At 45.3% G+C, this 25,881-nt stretch overlaps 1 protein-coding gene across 1 annotated transcript in view; it reads left to right on the top strand.

Annotated features, from left to right (window-relative positions):
• Window positions 1–9,589: 9,589 nt before the first annotated feature.
• TENM1 (teneurin transmembrane protein 1) overlaps window positions 9,590–25,881 on the top strand; it is a 508,339-nt gene continuing 492,047 nt past the window's right edge. The window contains exon 1 of the mRNA XM_090059290.1: window positions 9,590–9,693. The gene's annotated coding sequence lies outside the window, so the exon portion shown is untranslated. The remainder of the gene's footprint in view (window positions 9,694–25,881) is intronic.

The raw sequence follows: 25,881 nt of genomic DNA, 5'->3' as shown, positions 1-25,881 counted from the left end.
CAATTTCAGGATTATGATGGTATCACAAAGTGAAAATGTTGAACTTCAAGTCATTTTTAAATGTATTAGAGAATTTTGACTTTTCTATTCCTATTCAGATATGTAACTACACTGGGCATAATGGTGAAGCAGGACAAAAATGTTACAGTTTGTTATGCTGCTACAGTCTGTTATGTGTACAGGTATTGTGGTAAATTTTGTCAGCAGGTGTTTGTAATGTAACAAGATAGTTCTTCTAACATGAAAATTTAATAAGGTGAGAAATCTGACAGATTCTTCAAACTGTATTGATCTAGTTTGCCTTCCCCCCCCCATTTTTTAAATATTCAAAGTCAATTTTTGTGTAGTGTTTTCAAAGATAAAAAAATAACAATACCTTTCCAGCATCCTTATAGATTGGAATGTATAGGATTTTCCTGCAATAGCTGCATTAAAATAGTCAAGTGGCAATTAAACTGATTAATTTGCAGTATGAAGTATGGAAAGTTCAGGTATGATTTTAACAAAAGAATGTATTCCTTTGCTTCACTGGGTATTGTGGCTCCTGTGGTTTTGAAGGGATGGGGTTTGGTAGCTTCTGATACAGAACTTAAGGCTTGAAAGAAAATGTATTGTCATCACACCTACTGAGCTTCCTCCATGGCTTTAAACTTTGTGATTACTCCGAGCTACTGTTGTCAACATCTAAGTCATATGCAAGAGAGATTATAGTAATAAGGTGTACTTATTTTAAATTGTATGTCCTGATAAAAACAACCTTCCTTCCTTACAATAGTTAACTTTTTCAGCTGGTAGCCTTTCTTAAATCATTCATGGAGGCCTGTTTCTCAAACAGTATTGAGTTCAGTTCTAAAAGAAGATATATGTCCCTGTTAACAGATAAATATTAGGCACTGCTTTGAAAAAGGCCAGCAAAACAGGACTGCATAATCTTTGATAACCTTTACTATAAAACAATTAGAATAGTAACTTAGGCCATAAACTCTATTACTATAGCTTACTAAGTTGAAGGTCAGCGTCAGCAAGAAGATCCAAGGCATCAACATTTTTAGTCAGAAGCATTTGGTGAAAAAAAAAAATCAACTTGCTTAAAAGTGTGAAAGAGAAATGTAGAAGTCATTTCTGTGATGTCGTTTATTGTGGCAATTGGCAGTCTAAGGGAAATCTTAAGTTTTAAGTTTCTAAATAACTTTTAAATGCAGTAAATCTTTGTTAAGTCATCTTTAATTAGTCATACCTTACACTAAAATCTATATTTAGCAATTACTTTTTGTCTGGCTCGCATGAGCTATGTCCCTCACATTTTAACGGCTAAGCTGACAAGCTGATCTCTGGATGGGCCTCCAGATTCTTGCTACTTTGGCCCCATTGCATGTTTTGCCTAAGAACATCCCCAAACAAGGTCTTAGGTACTCTGTCATATTTAATTATCTCTGAGTAGACAAAGAGATGTGGACCTTGTGTCAATCGATTTTTCTAAGAAGGAAGAAGTAGGTATGTGAAAAATAGAGAAGAGAAAAGTTTAGGACAGAAGCAACAGCAAGTGGGGGGGTGGGGAAGCAGCAGCGATGTGAGACAGGGCTGTGCAAGGTAAGAGGGGAAAAAAGCAAAGGCATAACTGGCCAGTACTGTGGCCTGAATGGTGGTGGTGCACACCGTAGCTGCTGGAGGCTTTCTGCTTCTTGGGGAGATGTCTCCTTTTTTTTTCCTCTAATATTTGTGTGGAGCAGCTGAAAAACACCAAGTTTTGGCAGCAAAAAAAGGGCAGTGACATCTTTCCAGCTACAGAGAATCATCATCTGCAAGCCGCTGCCACTTCTCTGCCCTCCCTGCTGCAGGAGCCAAAGCCAGGAAGGTGTAGGGTGCATGGGAGAGTGAGATGGCCCCTTAGCTCCATCCCAGCACCCCCTTCCCCTTGGGGGGCACCTGTGGCTTGTGCCTCACTGGCCTACCTATAATTATGCTACTGGCAAAAGCAGTAGGTTGGATACACGGTCCTTCCTCAGGATGTGCACCTCTCCATGTTCTTAAAACCAGGATGTCAAAATTCCCCCGGGTCCTGGGCCCTGGCCTTGATCCCGATTAGGGGGCTTCTGCCAGGTGGAATCCACGTGGCAGGTCCAGCAGAAGCAGCAGGAGTCCCACCACGGCGGGGGGGTGTCAAGCAGCAGCAGCCGCAGCGGTCCAGTGGTGGTGGGAGTGGGCAGGAGGAGCTGGCAGGTGTAGGACAAACGAGAGCTATATTTGCATAGCCATTACTTGTGCTGCTGCCACTAGTGGCCATGCTCACTGGGGCTTCCCAATTCCCAGGAACCCAGTGGGCCACGTGGGCCATTTCTGTGGGCCAAATCTCATCCCCCACCCATGTTCTATAACATGTCAGTAATATCATTCACAGCTGGACTAGCAGATAATATTGTAGTGCCACTTCAATATGGAACAGAAAGATATGGAAGTGATAGATGAAGAGGAATCACCTCAAAATTTTACTACTATACTTGTCAAATAAGATCTCCATTATAAATTGTTCTCTTTAAGTGATTTTTTTAAGACTAAAGTGAGTATGATCAAATGATGGATTGATGGATCCAAATTACCCTACACATCATTGCTTTGTTCCTCTCTTCCTCTCTTCTCTTCATTGTTCATTGTACTACTTCATTCCTGTCATGTTAGCTTCTATGGGGAGGAAACAGTGAGAAGCCTTTGAAACTAGAATTTGAAAAAAAAATTACTTAATTAACAACATGATAACTTCAGGTGTTTGGAAAACCTTTGAAAACTACCGTACGGTACTGTCACTGATGCACAAGTTTATAGAAACCTATCTCTTTCAAGAAGTGCCACTGTTCAGTGAATACTTCAAATGTTCAATTTTTGATGGATGGCAGAAACATTAGAAAGAATATGCAACAGCATAGTTTGCTTTCTTGTGGGGGGACGGAGGTGAGCAGGATGCTACTTTTGTTATTTTTTAATAGTAAAATGTAAGTCAATTTACTCTTATAATGCTGTTTGGAAATGAAAAGTGTTTTGCTTTGAAAAAAATAACTTAAATGTTTTCATGCTACATCTAAATGACTTCTGTTTTCCAGCTTTCTTTGGCTGAAACCATTCACTGAATTTCAATATTTTCAGTCAACCCAAATATGCATTTTTCTACGAAATATTTAACAGAACAATTTTGTCCATACTTTCCTGTAAGTAGGCAATCCAGTGGTGCACTTGGGAGTTAAGCTAACAAAGCAAAAGGCCCTACCTGAGAGCTGCAGGATGATGCACCAACTTTGTCAGACTTTCTCATGCAGCTTTTGTTCTTACTTTGGTTCCCCACAGGGTATCAAAAGCAGTCTTTCACCTTTATTCTCCTGTTTACTCTCTTCTTTGCTCTAAAGAAAACCAAACACAAGCGTAGTTTCTCTCCACCACGATAAAATCATTCATGGGAAAAAAAATGCACTGTGATGGCCAATGTTTCTGCTACTAATCCTTGCCCAGCTCACTGGAAGTTGCTACTAGAGAACTTGGTTTCTGTCATGATCCAGGACCCCTATTGTGTTAAGTGCTGTCCAAGCATTAAAGAAAGAGGTGGTCCCTGCCCAAAAGAGCTTACAATGGAGGAGAGGAGATAACAGATGGGGAAGAACAAGGAAAAAGTGAGATAATATTGGTTGGCTCATTAAATGGTGGTCTCAGCACAACAGCAGCCTGACCCGTTAAGTTTTTTTTATTGGCATTGTGGAAAAGGAGAGAGTTGAGTTTTAAGCTTGAGTTTAATTCATTTTACAGTCGTTTATGGGGAGCTCTTTCCCGGTGTCAGAGATGCCATGGAAAAACTCTGAAGATAGTTATTTGAAAATGTAATGACTGAAAAAAATGAAGTCCGGCAACATGCGTTTATCGGAGCCTATGATATTTATGTGTTTTTATTCGGCAGGTGTTTCCGAACATTGACATTTTCCATCATCTGCTCTTCTGGGGTTTGGGTAAAGAGAAAGCTGCCTTACTTGCTTTTGTCTTTCACAGAGGAGTAAGTGTTCTATAAAAATGCACGCACAGCAGATTTTGCACACTGTCTCAAATGACAACTTTACATAAATATTACTTGTTTGCTTTGTTTTTTAAGAATATCAGGTTGCCCATGGTTGAACCTGAGGATGCAGTTCTGAAAAATGACAGGAAACAGGGTCAGGAATTTTAACTCCCTAGTTCCAATTCACAGCATGCAGTTTCTGATTAGAAGATTAGGTTAAAATTGCCAGCTCCGGCCCAAAAGTTGTGAGTAACTGGGGAAAGCAACTTTGCTGCTGTCATCCATCAAAAATTGCACCCTCTGTCTCCAGTCTGTATTTCTGATCGATGCAAATGAAACATTAGCTGTGGAGTAAAGTGTCACTGTCTACACACGCAATGCTATTAGGCGCAGTAAACTCACTAACACCGTCGTACTATCTTACAGTGGAGCAATTAACTGTGATTAAACACATGTCTAGAAACACTGACTGCAGGCATAAATTGTGCATGGTCAACCCAACCACCAGAGGCCCAGACTCCTGCCTGCTGCCTAGCCACACGCCTCTACACTTTCAGCACCTTGTGTGCCCCAGCCAGTCCCTCCACTGCCACCTGGAGCCTAAGGCTGACACCCCAGTGCCCCGGGGCTCTGGTATAAACTGCTCCACCTCGGCTCAAATTGCTGCTGTCCAGGCACAGCTGTAAACACTGCACCTGGGCGTAGTTTACTTTGGCTCAAACTGCTCCGGAGTTTATCGCTTCAAATTAATGGCATGTGTAGATGCACCCAGTAGAAGTTACTTCCTATACCTAGTCTTTGTTTCTGTCTATCAGGTAGGAATTTTGATAGGCTATTTCCTGCCTTGTGAAGTGCAGACTCCTTCCAGACCAAGGGTGAGTTTGAAATCAAAGGTTTAGTTTGAATAGTTGCTAGAATTTCATTTATATTTCATGGGGTTTTTTATAACTATTACATTTTGTCTACAAGATTTTAGTGCAATTTATCAATCAGCTATTTTGGAAAGGTGCTTGACTCAGAGCCATAATAACTATAAGTACCATTTTCCTGATTCTCCACACATTTCAACTTGTGTAGCCATTTATATCTCTTCAAAATGAGTGTACAACAGCTTTAAAATGGTCCTATTCAGTTTGGAAATGTTCCGCTTCTGCTTTTCATTTGTACTCATGCAAAGCAAGGTAGATGTAAAACATTACTGCACAATGACAGCAGATAGGCTGGATAGGTTGGAAATGGGTGTGGATAACCATGTGTGGTATGAAGCAATGGCAGATCAAGCTCATTAAGCTTATCAGGTAGAAAGAGTATTACAACACCGTACAGTCTCTTTGGTGTCTGTACGTGAGAATGGAGGCTGCTCCAACACGCTGTGATTACAGTGTGTTGGAGCAGACTTGATTAATCGAATCTGCTGGAACATGGCAATTACTGCGGTCCAGCAGCCTCCTGCGACTTGTGCCTCTCCCCCCATCCCCAGACCGTGTGTAAAAGTGGCCAAAGTTTGTAACCTACGGTTCCACCAGCTGCGCATGGGTGCATGTCTGCCCTTTGTAGAAGACTTAGAAAAGTTGTGCCGATAGTATCTGTGAGGGGCTGCCCACAGCACCTCTTGGCAAGGGATAAACTCCAAGGCAACTCAGCTGCCACTGAATGCCCTCTAAAGACAGCTGGCTTTCTGTGTCCTTTGAGTTAGACTTGCTTGTTGTTGCAAATAGGGCTCTTAGTGTAATATTTAACATCGTATCATTTATAGAGTTTCTTGTTAGTCTGTTGGTGAGACCAAAAAAAGAAACAAACAAAACTCTTGTTTAATTCGCAGGCAGGTGACAGTGGGTGAGTTGGTCCTGGGGACTTTTAGCATCACAACTGAGCTTCTGTCTCCATGAACCTGTCCATTGCATAGAAATAACCAAGCGTTTTAACTGGTTTGGGAAGTCACGTATTCCCAGGCCCTCTCCAGGGGTGTTGAGTATTTCTATGCCCATTTTGTACCTTCCTGCCTGCGGTGACAGTAGTTTCCAGGAATGCCAGTAGAAGCTGAGGAATGAGGATTCAAGTGATCCCAGTGGATCTAGCCCAGCCCCACTTTCAGATCTGCTATGGTTGTCTAGGACATAACACTTCTGCCTTAAAAGCTCCTCAGATCACAGAAGTCAGGTCTTGTTCTACATCCAGATCTTTCCATGCCAGCCAGGATGCTGGAGAGATCCCCTTAGGAGTGGCACATCACCTGGCCCCTGTGTAAGGTTAATGCTCTCCTCCCGCGTCCAGCACCCTGTTGTATCTGCCCCAGCCCCTCCTGTGCAGCTGCTTCGCTACAAACTGCTGCCACTGGCATCTTCCCTTGCCCTCCCATGCCCCCAGGAAGGCCGTTGGCAGGGCCCCTCACCTCGACACTCCCAGCAGTGTACTCTGCTGTAAGTAGAAGGGTGGGCAAACGGGAGATGCATGAATGGACCCGTGTTTTGCGGCCTGGCTTATCCCCCCCCTCCACTCCTGCCATGCTCCCAGAGCCGGCAGAGACACGCAGGGGCAATCGTCAGCGTGCAAGACTCCACGGGACCAACCCCAACAGCGGGGGCTGCCCTTGCTTCCAGAGGTGCAGACCAGGTGGGAAGGGGGCAGACAGTGGAAAGAGCAGGGTGCAGGTCCTGGGGGGTCCTGCCCCCACTGTGGCACCAGCTGGGTCAGCGGTTCTCAGCCTTTTCAGCTTCAAGGTCCCCACTCCATATCGGCTCTTAATTTAGATCTGGCTCAGTGATTTTCAACTGGGGTACCATGACATCCTGAAAAGTTATGGAGGGTTGCCTTGAGGCTAAAAATGTTGAAAACCACTGATCGATCTTGTCTAGATGATATCTCCTGACGGTTTTTCTGCAGACACTCCGCGTATGACGTTCTTGACTGTGCAGAGCAAAACGAAAGTGCTTTGATTTGTCCTAGGCCGCTATGAAAAATTATGACTATTTTCTTTCTTCCAGAGTACCTGTTTATCTGTAAGTATTAAAGCAGATGGGCCTGCCTTAACTGAAATAATGTCAGTTTGCTGCCTGCCACTTCAGAGTATCTTGATTTTTCTCCACCAAACGATTAAGAGTTTTGAAGGGCCTCGTTCGTGTTTGTATACAAGTCAGATAAATTCTGCCTTTGGGGGACTTAAACTTTATTCTTGCAGCATGGATAGGGCTGAAGCTTGAACTACTGTCTTCTCCATTTTCGAACAGGTCTTAAAGGTTGCAGGGATTTTCTCTTCACATTCTTCTTTTTTTTTCCAGCTTACTTTTTTTCTTCAGAAACTTCAGGTATGTTAAGTTGTTTCTCTGTTCTTTGTGCTTTGGAAATCGTCTCAACTTTAACTGCAAAGGAGAAGTTGATTCTTGAACTAAACCCTTTTCTTACAAGTGTTTTGGGATAAGAAGCTGTTACAAAAGCAAACGAAAAATGTATTTTGAATTCAATAAAAATCACTTTCCCTCTAAATCAAGGGCTTAAATTGCACCAGGACTCAAGGCAGATCTTAAAATGACAGACAAGCTTAATTGGAAGCTTCCCTGAACTCAGCTAGCCTTAAACGAGGCCTCCAACTACTGTGGGCACACTGGGGAGACACATCCCTGCACATGCACACATGCACCCTGGTGTTGCTCACGTTACCCTGTCCTTTGGGTTAGCATCTTCCCATTTCATGCCTTCACTCAGTGTGAATGTTCGTTTATTTAATTTTTGCTTCCAGAAAACCAATGATGCTGGCAGGAAATCTTTTGAAATGTCAAAAACACATGAAAGCATTTAACCCTTTGGCATGGGAATGACTTGATAGTTTCTGCTTCTCTGATAGAGGAATGAGACGGAGCTAAGTTGTCTAGGCCTTGTGTGCACTTTGCCTCTAAGAGTGAACGACCAAATATACCAGGGATGGGGAGTTACCCCAACAGTGCCTATAGACCCACAGCTGGCTAATTCACATGTGGCGATAAATTAATCTCAGGGTGCATAAAGCAGAAAGAATTTGTCTCAACAGCCTTTGCAAAAGTACTCCTGTTGCTACACTATGCAGAGCAGGACATTATATAGGCATCGTATGCTTTGCTCAGTAAGAGCGTTCCTTTGGTTCATGTCTTAGGAGCCGGCGCTTTGTGTAACCTGTCGTTTTTCCATCAGAAAACTGTAAACAAAAGGAGCGTATTGCCTGAGACAGCAAGGGAGGGGGGCAGAAGCAGGAGTGGTATAGAGGCAGAAAACCAGACGAACACTTGGTGTGGTGAGATACCAGTTTCCCTCGCCAGCCGCTGGGGTTATGTTCCTGAAAGTTCTCGGGATTGGCAAAGCCGTGGTTGGCAAGACACAAAGGAGTATGGGAAAAATGGCACGTGGCGGGCTTGAGGCATGGCCACAGAAAACCGCGGTAACTTAAAACTGTGTACCGTGGTAGCCAAAATGGTCTATAGACTATTAAACCGTGGTTGGTGCGGGAAAGCTGTAGTGAAAGCATGCGCCCGGATGCTTGATTCTACCTTCTGCAGCCTACCTGCACCTGCCCTGGCAGCAGGGCCCCCGAGTGATTTAGATTGACGCAAGTCTGGGTGTAGCTAGGGTGGCCATCGAGAAGATTGCATTTAGTGCAATTTTAAATTAAATTTAGTGCTAATTGGTAATAACCACCTTTATAAAGACTACCGGGGTGATGTCAAACTGATTTCGAAGACAAGCGTTTAATGGCAGCAAGCAACAGCCCTAACGTAAGGACGCCATTAGGAAGCAGGACAAATAGGATCTTTGTTGGCATTCGCAGGACCAATACAAGCATGGGATGAATTAAAGGATAAATATATTAATCAATGAAGACAAACAATCTAAAGTTCAATTGTGGGTTGAAAGGTTGGGTGTCTCAAGAGAAATATAGAGGACATAAAGGCATCCAGCTTTGTATCAACAGAGGACAGAGTAGCGGAAGACCAGGCGTCCTCTATCAAATGGCCCCCCTAGGTGTAGAGAGGGGCCAGGATGGGTATCCAGCCCCTGGCACTTTCATGCCCATGAACGCCGCGTGCCCCTGGCGGCGGGGGGGCACGTTGACTGCCCGCAGGTGTCGGTGGCTGGGGGACCGGTGGTGTTGGCGGCAAGCGGGGGATGTGCATCCCGCGGGCACCCCCTACGCCTCGCCGACGATTCAGATTGGGTGTAGACAGGGGCCAAGGGCCCCTAGCGCCCTCATGCCATCTCCCCCGGCTCTTCCAGCCCCTTTGCCTCGACTCCTGCAGCCAAGGGAGAGAAATACCTACCCCCCCCCCCAAAAAAAAAACCCCAAAAAACCAAACAAAAACAAAAAAAGCGCATCGTGGCACCATCCCAGGGCAGAGCAGAGGCGGAGACCGCAGTCCGGGCAGAGGGGCGCGTGCGGGCGTTGCCGCTGCCGGCTCACCCCGGGGGCATCGCCCGTGCCCGCAGCCCCCTGGAGCAGGTAGGGGCGGCAGCGCGCATGCTCGGCTCTCCCGGGCATGCTCCTTAACAGGCGGGGAGCGGCGCTCGCCCAGCCCGAGCCGGAGCCGGAGCCGGAGCCGGGGCGCGGGCGCGGGGCTGCCGCCGCCGCCGGATGTAGCCGGGCATGGCCGCGCGGAGCCGGGGCGCGGCTGCAGCTGCTGCAACTTCCCCGCCGGGTGAGTGCGTCCCCCGGGCAGGGCAGGGCAGGGCAGGGCAGGTAACAAGTGTCCGGCAAACTTGGCGGGGCTGAGCCCGCTGCCAGCCCTGCTGGCTCGGCCGGCGGCTGGTCCTTCCCCGGCACGTCCGTGGGAGAAGCTGCTGCCTCTCTGCCCGCGCTGGGATCGCCCCGATCCAGTGCAGCCGCTCTCGCTCTCGCTCTCGCTCATTGTATTTTGTGGCTTGCTTGTTTGTTTGTTTTTGCTCTTCCTCCCCTGCCGCCCCCGCCTCTGGCCTCGGAGGCGCCCGGCGCGGACCCGGCGCTGCTGCCCATCTCGCCCGCGCGCCGGCGTGCCTCTGGGCAGATCCGGCTCTGCCAGGTGGAAACATCGCAGCTCGCAGCGTGCCGGGGCACGCGTCACGGCCGCCTGCTTGCTCTCCAGAAATATTTGGGGGTTTCACCGTTTGCCAGTGTGTGTCGTGTTCCCCCCCCCCCTCCGCCTCCTCCTCCTCCTCCAGCCCTTTTTTGGGTCCTAATTTTGGCCAAGCCTAACTAAGTGTGAGTGCGTGGTGGGGTTTTTTTGCTTTCCCCCCTCCTCAACCCTGAGCTTTCAAGCCCAGACATCTGCTGTAGGCTGGAAAAAAGACCAGCTTGTGAATCGTAAACAGCCAGGTACACAGCGGCAGGGGAAGCGCTTCGTCAGACGGTGAGCGACATCCTTAACTTGTCTGTTGTTCTCGTGTCCTCTGCCTAGCGTTGCTTTTTCAGTTATTATTCCTGTTGTTCTCGCACGTCTCGATTTATGGCTTCGTCGGAAGGTTACAGGGTAGCTTATAAATGCTGAAGGCGCTTTCCCGACTTAAATACGGGATGGCGAACCATTAATAACCCTTTCCTCCCTGTCGGATCCCATCTCATGCAAGACCTTTGTGACATGTTGAGTATGTATAATCCTTGTGGCTCTTTATTTGGAGAGCGTGGCGGTCTTAGCCTAGGAAAGGGTTGCGGGAATCTTTTGTGATTGGGCTTGTGTGCGTGTGTGTTGATGAGGCTGTCATTTTAGATCACAAATGTAAATATCGTTCGCTTCCCTTCATTTAAATTTAGACTGCACGTAAGCAGGAGTTGCAAGTTTTTTCAAGTTCCATATGTGTTCTCCAGACACATTTTTTTTTTTTTTCTTTTCCTTTTTAAAGGGTAGGTGCTTGTGGTAAACCTTTTTTTTTTTCATTTTTCAAAGAAAGCATGTCAGAGTTTGGAGAAGGAAAAAGCAACGTGTGCGCTTCGTTTTCCAAATTTAGCCTAGCAAATGGTCACTCCTAATAAACTAGGAAATAACCTCCTTTTGGAAGATGCCTTTCAGAAGCAAACACATTTTATGGGAGAAACAAATTGCCTCTCAAGTAGTCGGATGTGGGAGAAAATAAATCTCTTGTATTACAGTAACTGAGGCAACATAGCAGACATAAAAATGACACTGATGTTACTTTAAGACGCTATAATACAGATAGTGCATGTGGAAGTTGTACAGTGAAGCCCTTATTTATCTGAGCAGGCATTGTACCATTCTGATGCATTTTGAGTAGGCTTTTCATGTATACGTTGGTTTAACAAAAGCTTGTTCAGAAGCAGTGTGTGCCTGCACGTGGCGGACATGCCCACAGATCTATTCAAGCCTAATGTGCTCAAACTAAAGAAAGTTTTACAGCTTGCTTTTAAGTATATGCTTCTGTTACTGCTTTCATTGAAGTTGAGACTTTCTATTGTTGGCACTGACACTAATTGGAGTAGTCAGGATATTATCCAATATATGATTCATGATGTCTAAGAGTTTTTTAATTTTTAAGTGATCTTAACCTGAAAAGACTTTAAAATGCTTAAGGAAGTATTTGTGTAGTGCTGTAGTTAACAGTTGTAAAAGGCCTTCGATGACTTGGATAGCTCAGAGGTGGTGCTGTCCCCACTTTACAGACTGAGGGAGTGAGATGCAAACACTTGATCCATGTGCTGCAGCCTTTTAAAATCGGTAGTACATTCACAACGTCCATTGGAGCAGCGTTTATAGGTTTGGGTGAGGTCCCAAAGGACATGCAGTGAGTCGGTGCCAGAGCCGTGAATAAAGCTTGGAAGCCCCTGACTCCTAACCTGGTGCTTTCTCATCTAGATGCAGCTATCTCTTGAGTGCATGTCACCCATTCAACAACACGGACTTGAACGTTTAGTGCTTTATAGCAGTGAGAAAAATCAGGACTGAGAGATTGCCAAAGCAGTGGTTATGTCTCGCTGATGCATCTTGGCTCGCCTAACTCTTACTCAAACAGGTCCTTTGTTCATAGATACGGTCTCAAGTTAAAACTGGGAATCCTGTAGTGGGGCTGATCTTGCATAACACTTGCATGAGTAGTCTTAACAACAATTTTTGCACCCCCCTTCAGCCTCCAAGACTGGCTCTAGTGATTTGTTACTGCAGGCTGTTAATGGACATAAAAAAAAAAAATACAAAGATACAGATTTTTCCCAGTCTCTTATCAGTTGTGTCCCCCTCCTTTTGGGGGGGGGGAGGAGGGGGCAGGGCAGGGTTTTCTTTCTTATTCTTTCTTTTTCTTAAATTAATTTTAAATAATGTTGTGAATGCAGACAATATTCTGAGCAAAGGGCTTTCAACAAGTGGCACATGACAGATAGCAAGGGGGCAGACTACACAGTGACAGATTGGGCAGGGGAAGGGGATCAGCCACTCTGGGACTTCATGGGGGTTATTTGTGGCACACCTGCCAAAAAGATTAGCCTTCCACTGTTGTAATCTTTACAAGCTTGAGTATTAAGTAGCCAAAAGATGGTGATAATGTTTCCTTTAAAAACCAAAACCAAAACACAACAACCCTTTTCAGAGTATAGACAGGCACTCAAACTGATGCTTTTGCTGTTACATGAAAAAATATACCTGGTTAGTCTAAAATATTTCTTGATGCTTTAATTTCTATTGCAGTGGTCCACTATTAAGTTGTATTTAAAATATTGTTTAAAACAAAGAGGGAGAATCTCCCCCTCTCTTATCCTCTCAAATAATTTTACATGATTGGACGTTAATTGCAGTGGTTAAAGCTGTAACATAGAAGCTAACAAGCTTTCAGATCAGTTGGCACTAGATGGAGAAATTTGCCTGTGGTTTGTAAATTCCTTTTTCTGTTCAGCTGGTAATTTTTAATTGAGAAAAATGATTACTTTTCCTAAAAAGGAGGAATTAGGAAACAGTATAATGCATCTTTTCTATTCAGTCGAATTTCTATATAAATGTGTCAAACCAGAACCACTGGCCAGAACCAGATTTAGTGCTGGCTTGTTGCTTTGGAAGCCTTTCCTCAGCACTACTAATTTCCTTTAGTCTTAATCAGCAATGACCTACCTACTCTTGCAGTTGGGAGCCTCTCTTAAGTAGATGCTACTTATGCCAGAATATGTATAGGGTGTTTATAGTCTCTAGCAAAGAGTGGTGTAGACTTAAAAAGATGCCACCAAGCTCATTAACATATTATACATATCCAGGTGTAACGTGCCTGTCTCTTTTTTTCTTCTTTGTCTTTTTTCCCTTTTTAAAGATGTAGAAGGTTGTTTTAAAATATCATTCGTCTCGGCTAACTTGTTTTAGTCCTTGAGTGGCCAGCCTGCAGCCACGGGCTGCCGCTGTGACTCCGGCAGACTGCGTAGCATGTGGCAGATGAGGGAGGGGACAGGTAACACGGCAGCAGACTGTGTAGGGAATGGAAAGCAGAACAGCAGATCAGGCAGACTTGGAGGACCAGAGTGGCACCTAGGGAAGGTGCAGGGTTTAATCTGTGGCACGCCTTCCAGAACAAATTGGCCCCCACTGTTTTAGTTGGTGGTTTTAAACGTGTATCGGGATTCTTTATGCATCATAATTCTGCCTAGTTCACCTATGGGATAACTGCCTTGCTGACTTTAATTTTGCCAGTGCTTGACTTCCCTATCGGTGTCACCTCCTCACCACCCCCCCCAACTTTTGATAATTATTGTACACTACTGGATAATTCAGCATTTACTTGCGTTCCCCCTAAAGTAGTGAGTTAACCAGAGTTTTATTGTGTGCTCCATCAAGTAGGCTTCAAAGCAAAATTTTATGTGAACTATGAATCCATTTATCATATCAGTAAAAAAACAAAAAACAAACAAAACCCTGTAAATCCATAAAAATCTTGCAGGCAAGCATTTTTAACTGTCTGCCTCCTCTCTCCTTGCCTCCCTTCCTTTCTCCCCACCCCCTGAGTTTGACTGGAGCTGGAAGTGTATTTGGAAAGAGGATATAGGAATGTTGACTTCTGAATTGCATTTTGATACAGGCACTCTTGCACCCCTTTGTGTTTCCCCATTTTTAGTCATGAAAAGTTGTTGGGTTTTTGTTCTTTTTGGGGGTGGTTTTGTTTTTATGAATGTTCACAGCACAAAAATCAGACTCAGCTGGGATTTGGTTTAAGAAGAAAAACGCGTTTACAAAATATTTCACATGGCGGTAGATTTTTATTAAGGCCTATCCAGTAATGAGCCTTATCTCGTGACTTGGCCATTTACAAAGACTTTCAGGAGGTTGAAATGGTAGAAAGCGCATTCTGGTTAAATAGTTTTGAATAACAATACTCCTTCCCCCACCCCAATCTAATCAAAGAAAAGTTTTTAAGTTGGGTGGGGGGGAGGAGGAATCCGAAGGGGGGTCACGGGCCAAGCTCCTCAGTTGGCATAAATGAGCATAGTTGCATGGTTTACTAGCCATTTGCTTATTTGCAATGATTTGTTTTGGCCCGTTGCATTAAGGACATGTAACCAAACAGTAACTTGGGAGAAAAAAACCCAACAACAAACAAACCATGTCTGTATTTTGAGTTTTAATATTTTTTTTAAAAAAAAAAAACAACAAAAAACTCTTAGCCCTTTCTACTAGAAATGGAAGCTTGGAGAGCTCCAACTTTCAGCTACTTCCGTCTGTTTCCACTCTTGTTTCCATGGTAACTGATGGCGGACTGTTTGAGATTAAGACAGAGAATCCAAAACAGTGATGACTTGACTTTCCTGTACCATATTTCCTCCTACCAGACCTCTGTTTCTATGGAAACTGGTTCCACAAGGTAGCAGGCTGCCAGCTGCTGAATGAGAAGAGAAGTCTTGCTTGGTACTTACTGTAAGGTGTTAGCTGACTGTGGTCGGATGGGACTGTACGTTGGGCAAAGCCTGTAGTTCTTCTCGCTTGCCAGGAAAGGCAGACTTGTATCAGTATGAAACCCGTGCGCCTTCCAACAGATGCAGCTTGGGGCTGCGTGTGTTAATAATTGTCACGAGTTCTTGCATACTATATTCTGTTCTCATGTTACTGGTGATACTTGCTCTTCCTAGTACAGACATGCAGGGACCAGCAGTGAGCTGTCTCAGGCCAGACCCCTGGTTGGAGACATTCATATAAATGTGGTATCCTATAGGGAAGTTCTCTGGGTCAAATCCGTGTATGAAGAGCAAGCCATGTAAAGGCATATTTTAAAAAAGGACTGGGCAAAGGATGATGCTGTATACCATTGACACTATAGCCTTGGTACAAATGCAGGAATAGCTCACAAATAAGTAACCTGAGCATAACGCTATGTATTAAAAAGTTCACACTGAATACGGGGTAAAGCCTGAAGCAGAGAAGATGATCAGGACACCAGGGTTAGGACTCTAGGGTGCGTCTGTCATCCCTAAAACGCAGTACATGTTTGCGCTGGGAGACTTAAAGTAGCTTAGGTGCTCTGTTAGGGTTTTGGAAGCCACTGCTGTATTAAGAGGGGCAGCAGAGGGGACCCATACCAGTGGCGGCACCTGGATATATTCCAGTTAGGGAGAGCAGAGGCCAGAAAGATGCTTATATGGATGCTGAAGAGACCACCTAAATAATGAGTTGTCTCCTATTGCTGGCAAATAAAGGATGACAGAGCTGCAGCAGTAGCTTGACCACAGCCCTTTTGAGAGATGGCCCAGCCTGGGGCCCTGTATCCTTTGCTCAGAGAGTAGTGGCAGGATTCAGTTGTTCCCTGTGTAAGTACTGTGTCTCTCTCTCTCTTTCTCCCCCACATGCCATGCCTGCAACTTCTGCATGCATCCCCATAAAAATAATTTTGGTCTCTGGTCCCCAGTGAGTGTTAATAGCCCTTAGCATGCATTACTACTTTTAAGTGAGGACTTATTTTTTTCTGTGGTCTTTCAGATACAAATTTGGTTTACCGTACTTGTTTTGCAATCGGCACCGCCTAATTGTTTCGTTTTCTTTCTTGTTCTGTCTGGTAAATGTTTTCTGGAAATGTTAACCGTAACCCGTCACCTGTTTCTGACATAAGGAGAGCAAAGAAGTAGCACGTAGAAAGTTCAGTCTCCTCATTTCACAGAGGAAACTTGGAAATTAGACTGTCACAAAGGTTATACAAGCAGGAGGTAAATAAAGGTGGTGTTGTTTTTTGGTTTGGTTTGTTTGAGTGTTTTTTGTCTCCTCGCCCCCTTCCTTCTCTGTGTTTTACAATACTGACTTCTAAATCATTCTCCATTGTGAACACTTGGGACTGCCAATCCTTTGAAACTGTCAGAGGCACTTGGGCCATATGTTGTATCTGAAATTAGTGTTAATTTTTTTTTCCCCTTGAAACTGGCTCCCTTACAGTTTCAGCCTTCTTGTAAATCCTTGAATTGTGGGTTGTGGAGAAAAAAATGATCCAAGACCTTAAAGTGGCTTAACCAGTTTAAATTGATCTAAAGTTCCACTTAGGTCTGTTTAAGATGATCTAAGGGCTTGCATTGTTTTAAACTGCGGGGGGCTTGAAGTCGATGCGTGGGAGACACTCTGCCAGGCTGCCCTTCCCACTAGAAGGGCAATGCGGGAGCAGGCTTTTGAAGTCTGGAGTGCTAACAGACCTAGCTGCATTTTTAGGAGGTGGATTATTTATTTTACCAATTCACAATTTACATAGCAGCATAGGTTGTACTGAGATTTGTAGATGGCACATCCTTTATTTAACATATTAAGGATTGAATTCATTTCCCCCCACACCCACCTTTTTTTTTTTTAATGAGGGTATCTAGGTCTTCAATATGTGTCTGTATCCATTTTACCTAATCTCTTTCCCCCTTCCTCCCCACCAGAAAATGTAACTTTGGCACAAGAAACAGTATATTTTAAAAATAACTTCAAACATACAGTATTCTTCTTCTTCCTTCTTCTTTCTCCCCTTTCCCCCATACCTACCCTTTCCCTAATGTCCAAAATATCAATCACCATATGGCTTGGTGAAACATTAGATCAGGGATGGGCACAATGTGACTCACGGGTTGGATGCAGCCTGCCAGGCCGTTTCTATCTGGCCCGTGGGGCCTCTAAAAATTTAGAAAATTAATCTTTTATCTGCCTCTGGATGCCTGTCATGCAGCCCTCGATGGCTTGCCAAAACTCAGTAAGCAGCCCTCCGTCTGAAATAATTGCCCATCCCTGCTCTAGATACAGAGCATTGCTGAAATTTAACCTAAAAATTTCTTGCCTCCATTCATTTATTGCCCAATATGGCTTCTCCTAGAGTAAAGACAGTCTCAGCTCTGCTCCTTTTCCTCTAACAGTAGTTCTGACAAGTTTCACAGCGGGTTTTGTATTTCCCAGCTCTGCTTCGCATGCCGGGACTAGCCAAAACCTGACCCTGAGGACACAGGTTAGTCAGCGACCAAGGTGGCAGTACTAGGACTTTCATTCAGAAGCTTTGTTCAGTCTCTACCCCCTTCCCATCCTTTCTGCTGAGCCTCTCTGCTCTCTGTGCGGGTCCCTCTTGTACATTCCTGTATCTTCCCCTGCAGAGCTGAACTGCCCCACACTTAATTTGCACCCCCGCATGTCTTGCATATGCCCATCCTGTGCAAACCCCTGGCCCTTCTGTACAGCACCCGGCCACTATAGGCTCCTTCCCACAATTGCATACTTCTGCTGCTCCCTTCTCCTCCCTGCTTCCAGCTACTACTGTGCAGTACTGGATCTCCCCAGCCCTTTGCACCAGCCCCTCTTCACACTCCTCTTGCTTTTGCCATCTCTTAGCTCCAGTTCCTCTCCACAACCTCACTATGTCCTCTACATAAGTTGATCTCTAAACATTGTCCCCCTTATTGCTTCACACTCTCACTACATCTACAGTTGTTGTCATCTCCAGAACTTCCCTGACTCCCTCAGCTTGTCTGTCTCCTTTCTTCCCAGTTCTCTCTACAACTTCTTTAGCCTTGCTTCAGACTGTAGTTCCCACCTGTCCCTCTGGTGCCCATGGTCTGGAAATTCCAACTTCCTCCTTCATCTGTTCAGTCTTGCCCATCTCTGACCTCCCCGGCCAATCTTTTTAGATAACTTCTCCTACTACACTTTATATTCCCTTTTCTCATCTGTATGGAAGCATCCTAAACCTTCTCTTTGTCTGTGAAGCTCCGTGCTGTTCCTTAAGAATGCTTGGGAATGAACACTATTTTGAAAGGAAAATTTTAGCAGCAGACAGGAAGGGATTTTCTAAGTCTAGCCCCTTTTTTATCTTTATTCCTCAGTCTTCCTCTCCTGCCCTCCACATACACCTTCTCAGGACTTCTCTGCATCCCCATATAGCAACTTCTTTCCATTCTCTATAAAACATTGCTTATTTTTCTTCCGTGTACAGTCACACCAAGTACTCTTCTCCAGTTCCTTGGAATAACGTGGATGAAGCTGATCCGTGGCATGTGCAGCAACAGCTAAAGAAGAGTTTTTAGCTGAAGGGATTCTGCTATAGTGCTGATACTTCAGAGATTGTGTTAGATGGTCATGGGGAGGAACTACACATATGCATTATGTGTATTAAGGGAGCTTTCCGTGGAGCTGAGCACTTGGAGAGGATCTGGTGTTTCTGACTGTGTAACAGGGTCCAGCTCCAGGGATAGCCTTGATGCCTCTGGAGCCCCCTCGGCCCTTGTCAGCCTGGCTTTCTTTGGACAATCTCCCCTTGTTGCCTGCCACACCTTGATGAAATGACACTTTCAGACAAGGGAGGTTGCCCAAGGCTTCCCAAATCAGATCTCCTTCTCATAAGTACAGGTGACCCTACTCATTGCCTTAAGAGCTGATTACATGGGATCCATCCTCCCCAATACCCACATCCATGCCTCAGATGTCATGCATACTAATCAATCATAACAGCCCCTATGGGCTCTTGGCTATCTTCACCCTTATACCAGGCCTCGCTGGTCTCCAGCTGTAGCCCTACTGACTTTCTCCATTAACCTTGGCCCTGCTCCTAGGCCAGTTGAGACCCATGGGCTCTCTAGCTCTGCCAGTCTCTAGCTGTGGCCTTCCTTGGCTTTTGGCCCTTCCTGAGCCCTATCCCTGCTCCTAGGCCAGTGAGACTGAATGGGCACCATGGCTCTACCTCAGGGGCAGGCAATTTATTTCAGGCAGAGGTCTGCTTACCAAGTTTTGGCAAGGGATGCATAGGTAGCCCCAGCCCTTGACAGGTGCCCAGCCCTCTGGTCACCATTTTGGGACTGGAAGTCCCGCCCGAACCTCTGATCTTTGCCACTGGAAGTCCCTCCCCTTCCCCCTGGAAGTACTTCTTTGAGGAAGAGGGCTTGCCATCCTAGGGGGAAAAAAAATATATGTTTGTCCTGATTTTGTGTGTGTTTGTGCTGTATATGTAGAAGTGATTGAATAACAGCTCAAAATGCAGTCTTACTCTTGTATATTGTGTAGGGTGTGCAGGGGTATCGGGGGGTGGGGATTGGGTGGTTGGGTGTGGGATTTGTGGGGAGCTGTGGGTGGGTATGGGGACTGAGTGTTTGGGCTGAGTAGCAGTGGCAGGGCCCTAGAGCAGGATGGCAGGAGCTTGGGGTCCTGGTTGGCTGGGGCTCTGTGGAGCCAGGCCAGCTCCCTTCTCTCCCTGCTGGAGTGGCTCAGCCCAGTTCCATAGACCCCTGCCAGCCCACGCCCCGCAATCTTGCCGCCCCACCCTGGGCCCTGCCGGCACCAGCTCTGCACACCTGCTTGCTTCCCCTCCCCACTGCCCCTGCCATCGCTTTCCCCACTTTCATGCCTGCCTGCTAGCTGCTCTGCAACACGTGGCTTCCAGCTGCATGGCCAGACCGCATGATTCAGCAGAAGCTGACCCGGCAGGGGCTTCTGGCTGGTGGGGGTGGGGCCAGGTGGGTCTTGCTGTTGCAGTCTTGCCATGGCTTCCTCTGGGTCCTACTGTCTCTGGTGCCTGTCATCTTTGACAGGCAGCCAGGGGTAGATAAATATAAATTGCCTAATTTGTTTAGGGGGCCCCACGGGCTGGATAAAATACCCTGGCAGGCCAAATCCAGCACACAGGCCCAATTCTGATCACCCCTGCTGTACCTGCTCCTTAAGCCTTCCTGGAGTTTTAAGGCACCCTCTACTTGCCTTGCCCTGGGATTGCCATAGGTGGCACTTTAGATACTACACCATAAGTAGCCCTACCAGATTGTACTAGCCCCCAGGACCCTGTGCAGCTTCAGGTCTTACCCAGGACCCCAGAGAGGCCTCTCCCTTAAAAGCTTCTTTTCGTAGCACCTGTGCAGTCTCCCAAGGCTGCCCGTTCCTGCATCATATTACTCTCTGTGCCCCAGAGGCCCTTTTTTCTGGTTCTGCACCTTCTGGCCCCCAAACTAGCCTAGGGTTCTCCTGCTCAGCCTTTTCTTCTTCCTAACTGAGCCCTCTCTTCTCTGGGCTGTAGGTCTCTGACCATGTCAGTCTCTGGCTGCAGCCCTAAGCCTTTGACCCCTCTCAGGCCCTGGCCTAGCTTCTAGGCCAGTTGAGATTTCTCATCTCTCTTTAGCCGTAGCAGTCTCTGGCAGTTACCCCTTCTCGACTTTCAGTCCCCTGGTGCTGCTCCTAGGCCAGTTGAGATCTCTGGGCTCCCTGGCCTTGCTTGCTCTTTCTTGCTTGCCCAAGTGTCTGCTTCTCCTACTCCTACATTTGATTTCCACCCCCTTCCCCCCCCCCCCCCCCCCCGCCAATGCACCAATGTAACAGCGACCTGCTTCAGGAGTGGTCACAATCCCCCGGAGCCTTCTCAGCCCCTGTAAGCCTGGCTCTACTTAGGCAGTCTACCCTTTTCCTCGCCTGCCACAGCTTGATGAAATGACACTTTCAGAGAAAGGTGGCTGCCCGAGGGCTTCCCAAGTCAGATGTCAGCCTCGTGGATACAAGTGACCATACTCGTATTAATTGAGCTTCATCCTCCCCATTGCCACATCGATGCCTTGCAGATGTTATCAAACACTCTAGCTTCTGTCCCCTTCTGGGCTCTGGCTGCTGTCTGGTTGCCAGGCATTTCACCCATTCTGCATCTCCCCAGCCCTCTTTCTGCATCTTGCAGGCACCGGGCCCTTGGCCGTGTCTCTACCACCTCTTCCAGGCTGTGGGTGCCTGATCCTGCTTCTGTGGGTCCCTGAGCCTCCCAGGCTTTGGTCCATCTCCTTAAACCCTGACTCCATGAGTCTCAACTGATCTAAGAATGGGCTCTGCTGCCCCACCAGCTTCTGGCCGTGGCCCTTTCTTGGCCTTTAGCCTTTCCTGGGCTCTGGCACTGCTCCTAAAGTGAGTGAGACCTCATGGGCCCTCTGCTGTCTCTAGGCTCTCTGGCCCCTCTCTTTCTAGACCATCTGGAATCTCCTTACCTCCCCTTAGTCCCTCTACAAACCACCAATATTGCTTACCCCAGCTTAGATGTTAACCAGGAGCTTTTCTCTCCATGGTTCTTAGGCCTAGACTACCTGCCTAGCTCCAGCTCTGGGCTAATGGCCCAGCCATGAGACTCCTAATTGCCCCCTGGCATACCTGCAGGCTGCTTCCCAGGTAGCCTGCCTTTTCTTAAAGTAGCAGGAGTACCAAACCTCTTGCTGCACTGATGTACTTATTTATTTCCTTTTAAAATAGCTAGGTAATTAAATTGAAGAAACAAAATGAAACTGGGCCAAATTGCCTGCTTTGGCTTTGCCTAGGCTAAGATTTAACATGGAGTATTAGTGGCAGAAGTTAGGACACTGGTGGCTTGTTCTAGAGGCCAATTGGCTCAGAGAGGAATAACTTTTCATACTCAATGAATCTTCATAGCATCTGGCAAAACAGGCTGTCATCTATGAAAGGGCCATACCTCCCTGAACCAGTTGCTTTCTAATGTGCCACGCTGCACTCCGTTCTGCCTGACTTCACACTGACACAGCTAACTGCCTCATATTGCAGTGTAATAGGTGGTGAGGTTAAGTCATTGGTTTGTATGCAGGGGCCATCTTGGTGTTTGTGATTATATAGTGCCTACCACAGTGGAGTCCTCGGGGACAATTTAGGCTTCTAGGTGCTTATGCAGTACCATCTGCTAATGCAATATAAGTGGTAATAAATAGGTTTACTGTACTGTAGACAAGAGTCTATAGTAGAGTGTAACAAATGCTAATAGAATGGGTCTATACCAGATACTTCAAGCCTGTTTAGTTGAGTTTTTTAAAACAGGGCTGTCCAGCTGCTTAGTGGCTGTGCAGGCTGTACACCCCCAGACTGCACATCCTGTGAGCCACATATTCCCTCTGCCCCACAGGCTGTACCACTCCACCCTGCCCCCAGTGGTGGGGGCAGGCCTTAAAAACTGAAAGTAGAGCCTGGGGGTCTCCAGCAGTAGCAGAAAGAAAGCAAAGGGGTAGCAGCAGCTGGACCAGGAGCACAAAGATTGCAGTTAGACCCTTTGTGGGCTGTGTGTGGTGCACAGGTCATCAGTTGGACAGTCCTAGATTAAAACATGACAGCTTTTCAGGTCGCATCTCCTATTTATTGTACCACATGCATGCTCCTATGACTCCAGTATTTCAGGAAATCTGTACGTTTTAAAATAGATTAGAGTTAATATAATGCCTGAAAGGATCGAAATATTGATCAAGACTGTTCAGTGAAGTCACAAAATAGTAAAAACTGAGAACGAATGAATGAGTTTGATTTTTAGTTGCTGTAAACTAACATCATCTATTGGGGTTGGTTGGCTTGCTTTGTTTTTTGTTGGGGGGTTTTTCCGTAACAAAATTTAGAGTAGCTCTACCAGCTGAGGATTGGGGCAAGTATATGCTTGCATAAGTGGAGCTTAAGGGGCCAAAAATAGGTGTTTTGTTGTTTTTTGCTTTCTTTTTAAAGAAGTCCAGGTGGGTTACAGTTGTTTTCTACAGACAGACCTTCTTCCCAATGTACCTTGGTGCAACTGGAAACGGAACTTTTACCCTGTGAACCTGTTCAGACCAGGGGCAGATCTAATGGTACAAGTTGAGCTGTAATCTAATTGCCCATCCTTTTAATGATTGATTGATGGATTTAGCATTCAAACATGATGTTTTCCTTTTCAAAACATCGGAGTGGTTACTTGGATTCAGGTACACTGCTAATGGTCTGTAAAGCACAGTCATTTTATCAATGATCAGTAATTTTGCTAATACGCATAAAACATACTGATTGTTTCAATTTAAGTAAAGTTGTCCGTTTAAGTAGTCAATAAGAAGAAGAAATTGCCTTTTAATGTTGCTTGTATTCAGCTTGGAATATTTTTGTGGCTGATTACGACTTATGAAATTTGAATTTTGGAATCCGAAAGCATATATGAGTTGTATTGAACTGCTCTGAGCAATTTGTGCTAAGCTTTCTAGAGTGTCAGCTACAGGCCATGAGAAATTGTTTTATGTGTTGATGTTAACATTCCCAAATGCAAGCCTGCAAAGTATGTGAAAGTTTAGTACGAATGCTGTATTTTGAGAGATCTTTTGATGAACAAGGATGATACTCTTAGTAATTATATATAACCTTTTTTCTTTTGTAGTTCCATTAAAAACCTGTTTATATTAAGCACAGAATCTAAAAGTGTATAAAACAGCAAAGATAAAGCTTTTAAGAGTTATAGTTCAAAGCAATCATAGCCCTTCCTCTATAGGAGGAACCAGGCATAGATGACCATATTTTTCGTTAGCATTGTTGCTGGCACCTTTTCATATATTGCCATGCAAACGTGCCCTATCGCTGAAAGTCTGCAGGGTAGAAAGAAATGGATTGAGCTAGCTTATTTTGTCCATGACCATCTTTCTCTTAGAGCTAGAAATCAGGCTGTATAAAAACATGATTTTTTTTTTTCCCCTTGGTTTGGCCAAACAGAAAAAGAGCAGAAAATCATTTTGAATTCAACTCAAGAAAAAGAAGACTGTTTTGATGTGGAAATAAAATAAAACTTTTTTTTTTTTTTTTTTGGCTGGGTGTCTCTTTCATCTCATTTTCTATTTTATTTTGTTTAACTTTTTAAATTAAGTGTGTGTGTGTGTTCATTTTCTGTTTCTTCTGGTTGTGAATGGACAGAACTTGGTGACTAGTTTCAAGTAGTTGTGATTGTGCCAGAACTGCATTTTTGGATGTCTGAAAATTATTCGGCTGAGAAGTGTTGTTTTTTGGCTTTTTTTGCCTAGCTCTAAGTAGGCACTTGTTAAAATAGGATGTTTTTATTTGTTCCAGTCAAGTCTTTACTATTCTAGTAGAATATAGTTGCAAATTAGTTCAAAGCTACCTGCCTCTATACATATTTTATACTAATACCAAAGCATAAAATTGCACATCAAAATGAAAAGTACAAATACTGTCCTTATAGCTTTTGCACACTTAGTTATTTAACAGCTGCATATCACATGTGCAGTGAGTTGTTTAAAACCATCACTTGAATGTAATTATTGACACAGGCTTACAAATTAGTTTTTACGCTTTTTGTAATAAGCCAAATGACTGAGTAAAGCTGGAAGCAAATCCTGAAAAAACAACTCGATGTCAGATTCATAGATGTTTGGGTCAGAAGGGACCTAAACAGATCATTGAGTCCACCCCCCTGCCCTGGGCAGGAAAGAGTGCTGGGGTCGGATGAGGTTAGCTTTACGTATCACTTTTTATCACATAGATTCATGTTCATCTTGGTGTCCACAATGACTCGAGATCCCCTTCTGCTACCATGCTCCTGAGAAAGTCCTCCCCCAGCCTGTAAGTGTGCTGGTGCAGCACCTTGCATTTGTCCTTATTGAACTGCATCCTATTCTGTTCTGCCCAATATTTTCCGCCCCCCTTCCCCCCCCCCCCCCCAACAACCTGTCTAGATCTGCCTGGATTTGTTGCCTGGCCTCTGGTATGTTAATTTTACCCCATAATTTGGTATCATCTGGAAATTTGGACGGAGTGCTTTCCATGGCCTCATCCAAGTCACTAATGAAGACGCTGAACAGCACCATCCAAGGACTGAACCTTGTGGGACTCCACTGCACACATCTTTCCAGATCAATACCGACCCATCCACCACCACCACTCTCTGCGTGCGACCCCCTAAGCCAACTTGCCACACACGTGACCGTGTTATCATCTACGTCACAGTCTCTCAGTTTTATCTATGAGAATATAATGAGATACCCGTATCAAAGGCCTTCTTAAAATCCAAGGTAGATGACATCCATCTCGATTCCTGCGTCTAAGCATTTTGTGACCTGGTAATAAAAAGAAAGGAGGTTAGTAAGGCAGGATCTACTCCAGCTGTCTCTTCACTGAGTTGGTGCTAACAGTTAGTTAGTGGGCTGGTTACCCCTGTATGCCCATCTGTGATCCAGTTGGGAGATTTGTCCTGATCAGAGTTCAAGAATACAGAAGCAAAAAACTAATTGAAGAGCTCAGCCTTGTCACCCCTATTTCTCACTAGTTCCCCTAGTTTGTCTTTGTAAAGAGCCTATGCTACCCTGCACTTTTTTTTTTTTTTTTTTTTTTTTTTCCTCCCTATATACCTTAAGAAGGACTTTTTGTTGTTTTTTAAATTTTGTTGCCAGCCTAAGTTCCATTTTTGCTCTGGTCTTTCTGACTGCTTCCCTGCAAGTTTAGGCCGAGTAGGTATACTCTGCCTTGTTGGCTACCTCCTGCTTCCACAGCCTACATGCCTCTTTCTTTTTGCCCTTTCCTGGACTTCCCTGTTCAGCCAAGAGGGTTTCTTGGCCCCTTTGCTCCCTTTCTTGTGCAGAGGGGTTGTCTCCTTCTGCACTCATAGGATTGCTCCCTTTTAGGAACAACCACCCTTCCTGGACTCCTATTTCACCAATTCTGCTCTTCTTCAGTGCCTCGCTA

Source organism: Crocodylus siamensis, chromosome 8, assembly GCF_052110815.1.
Source record: "Crocodylus siamensis isolate JL-2025a chromosome 8, ASM5211081v1, whole genome shotgun sequence".
Classification (NCBI taxonomy): domain Eukaryota; kingdom Metazoa; phylum Chordata; order Crocodylia; family Crocodylidae; genus Crocodylus; species Crocodylus siamensis.
The sequence above is the reverse complement of the archived record's forward strand: the minus strand, read 5'-3'. Positions and strand labels throughout refer to the sequence as shown.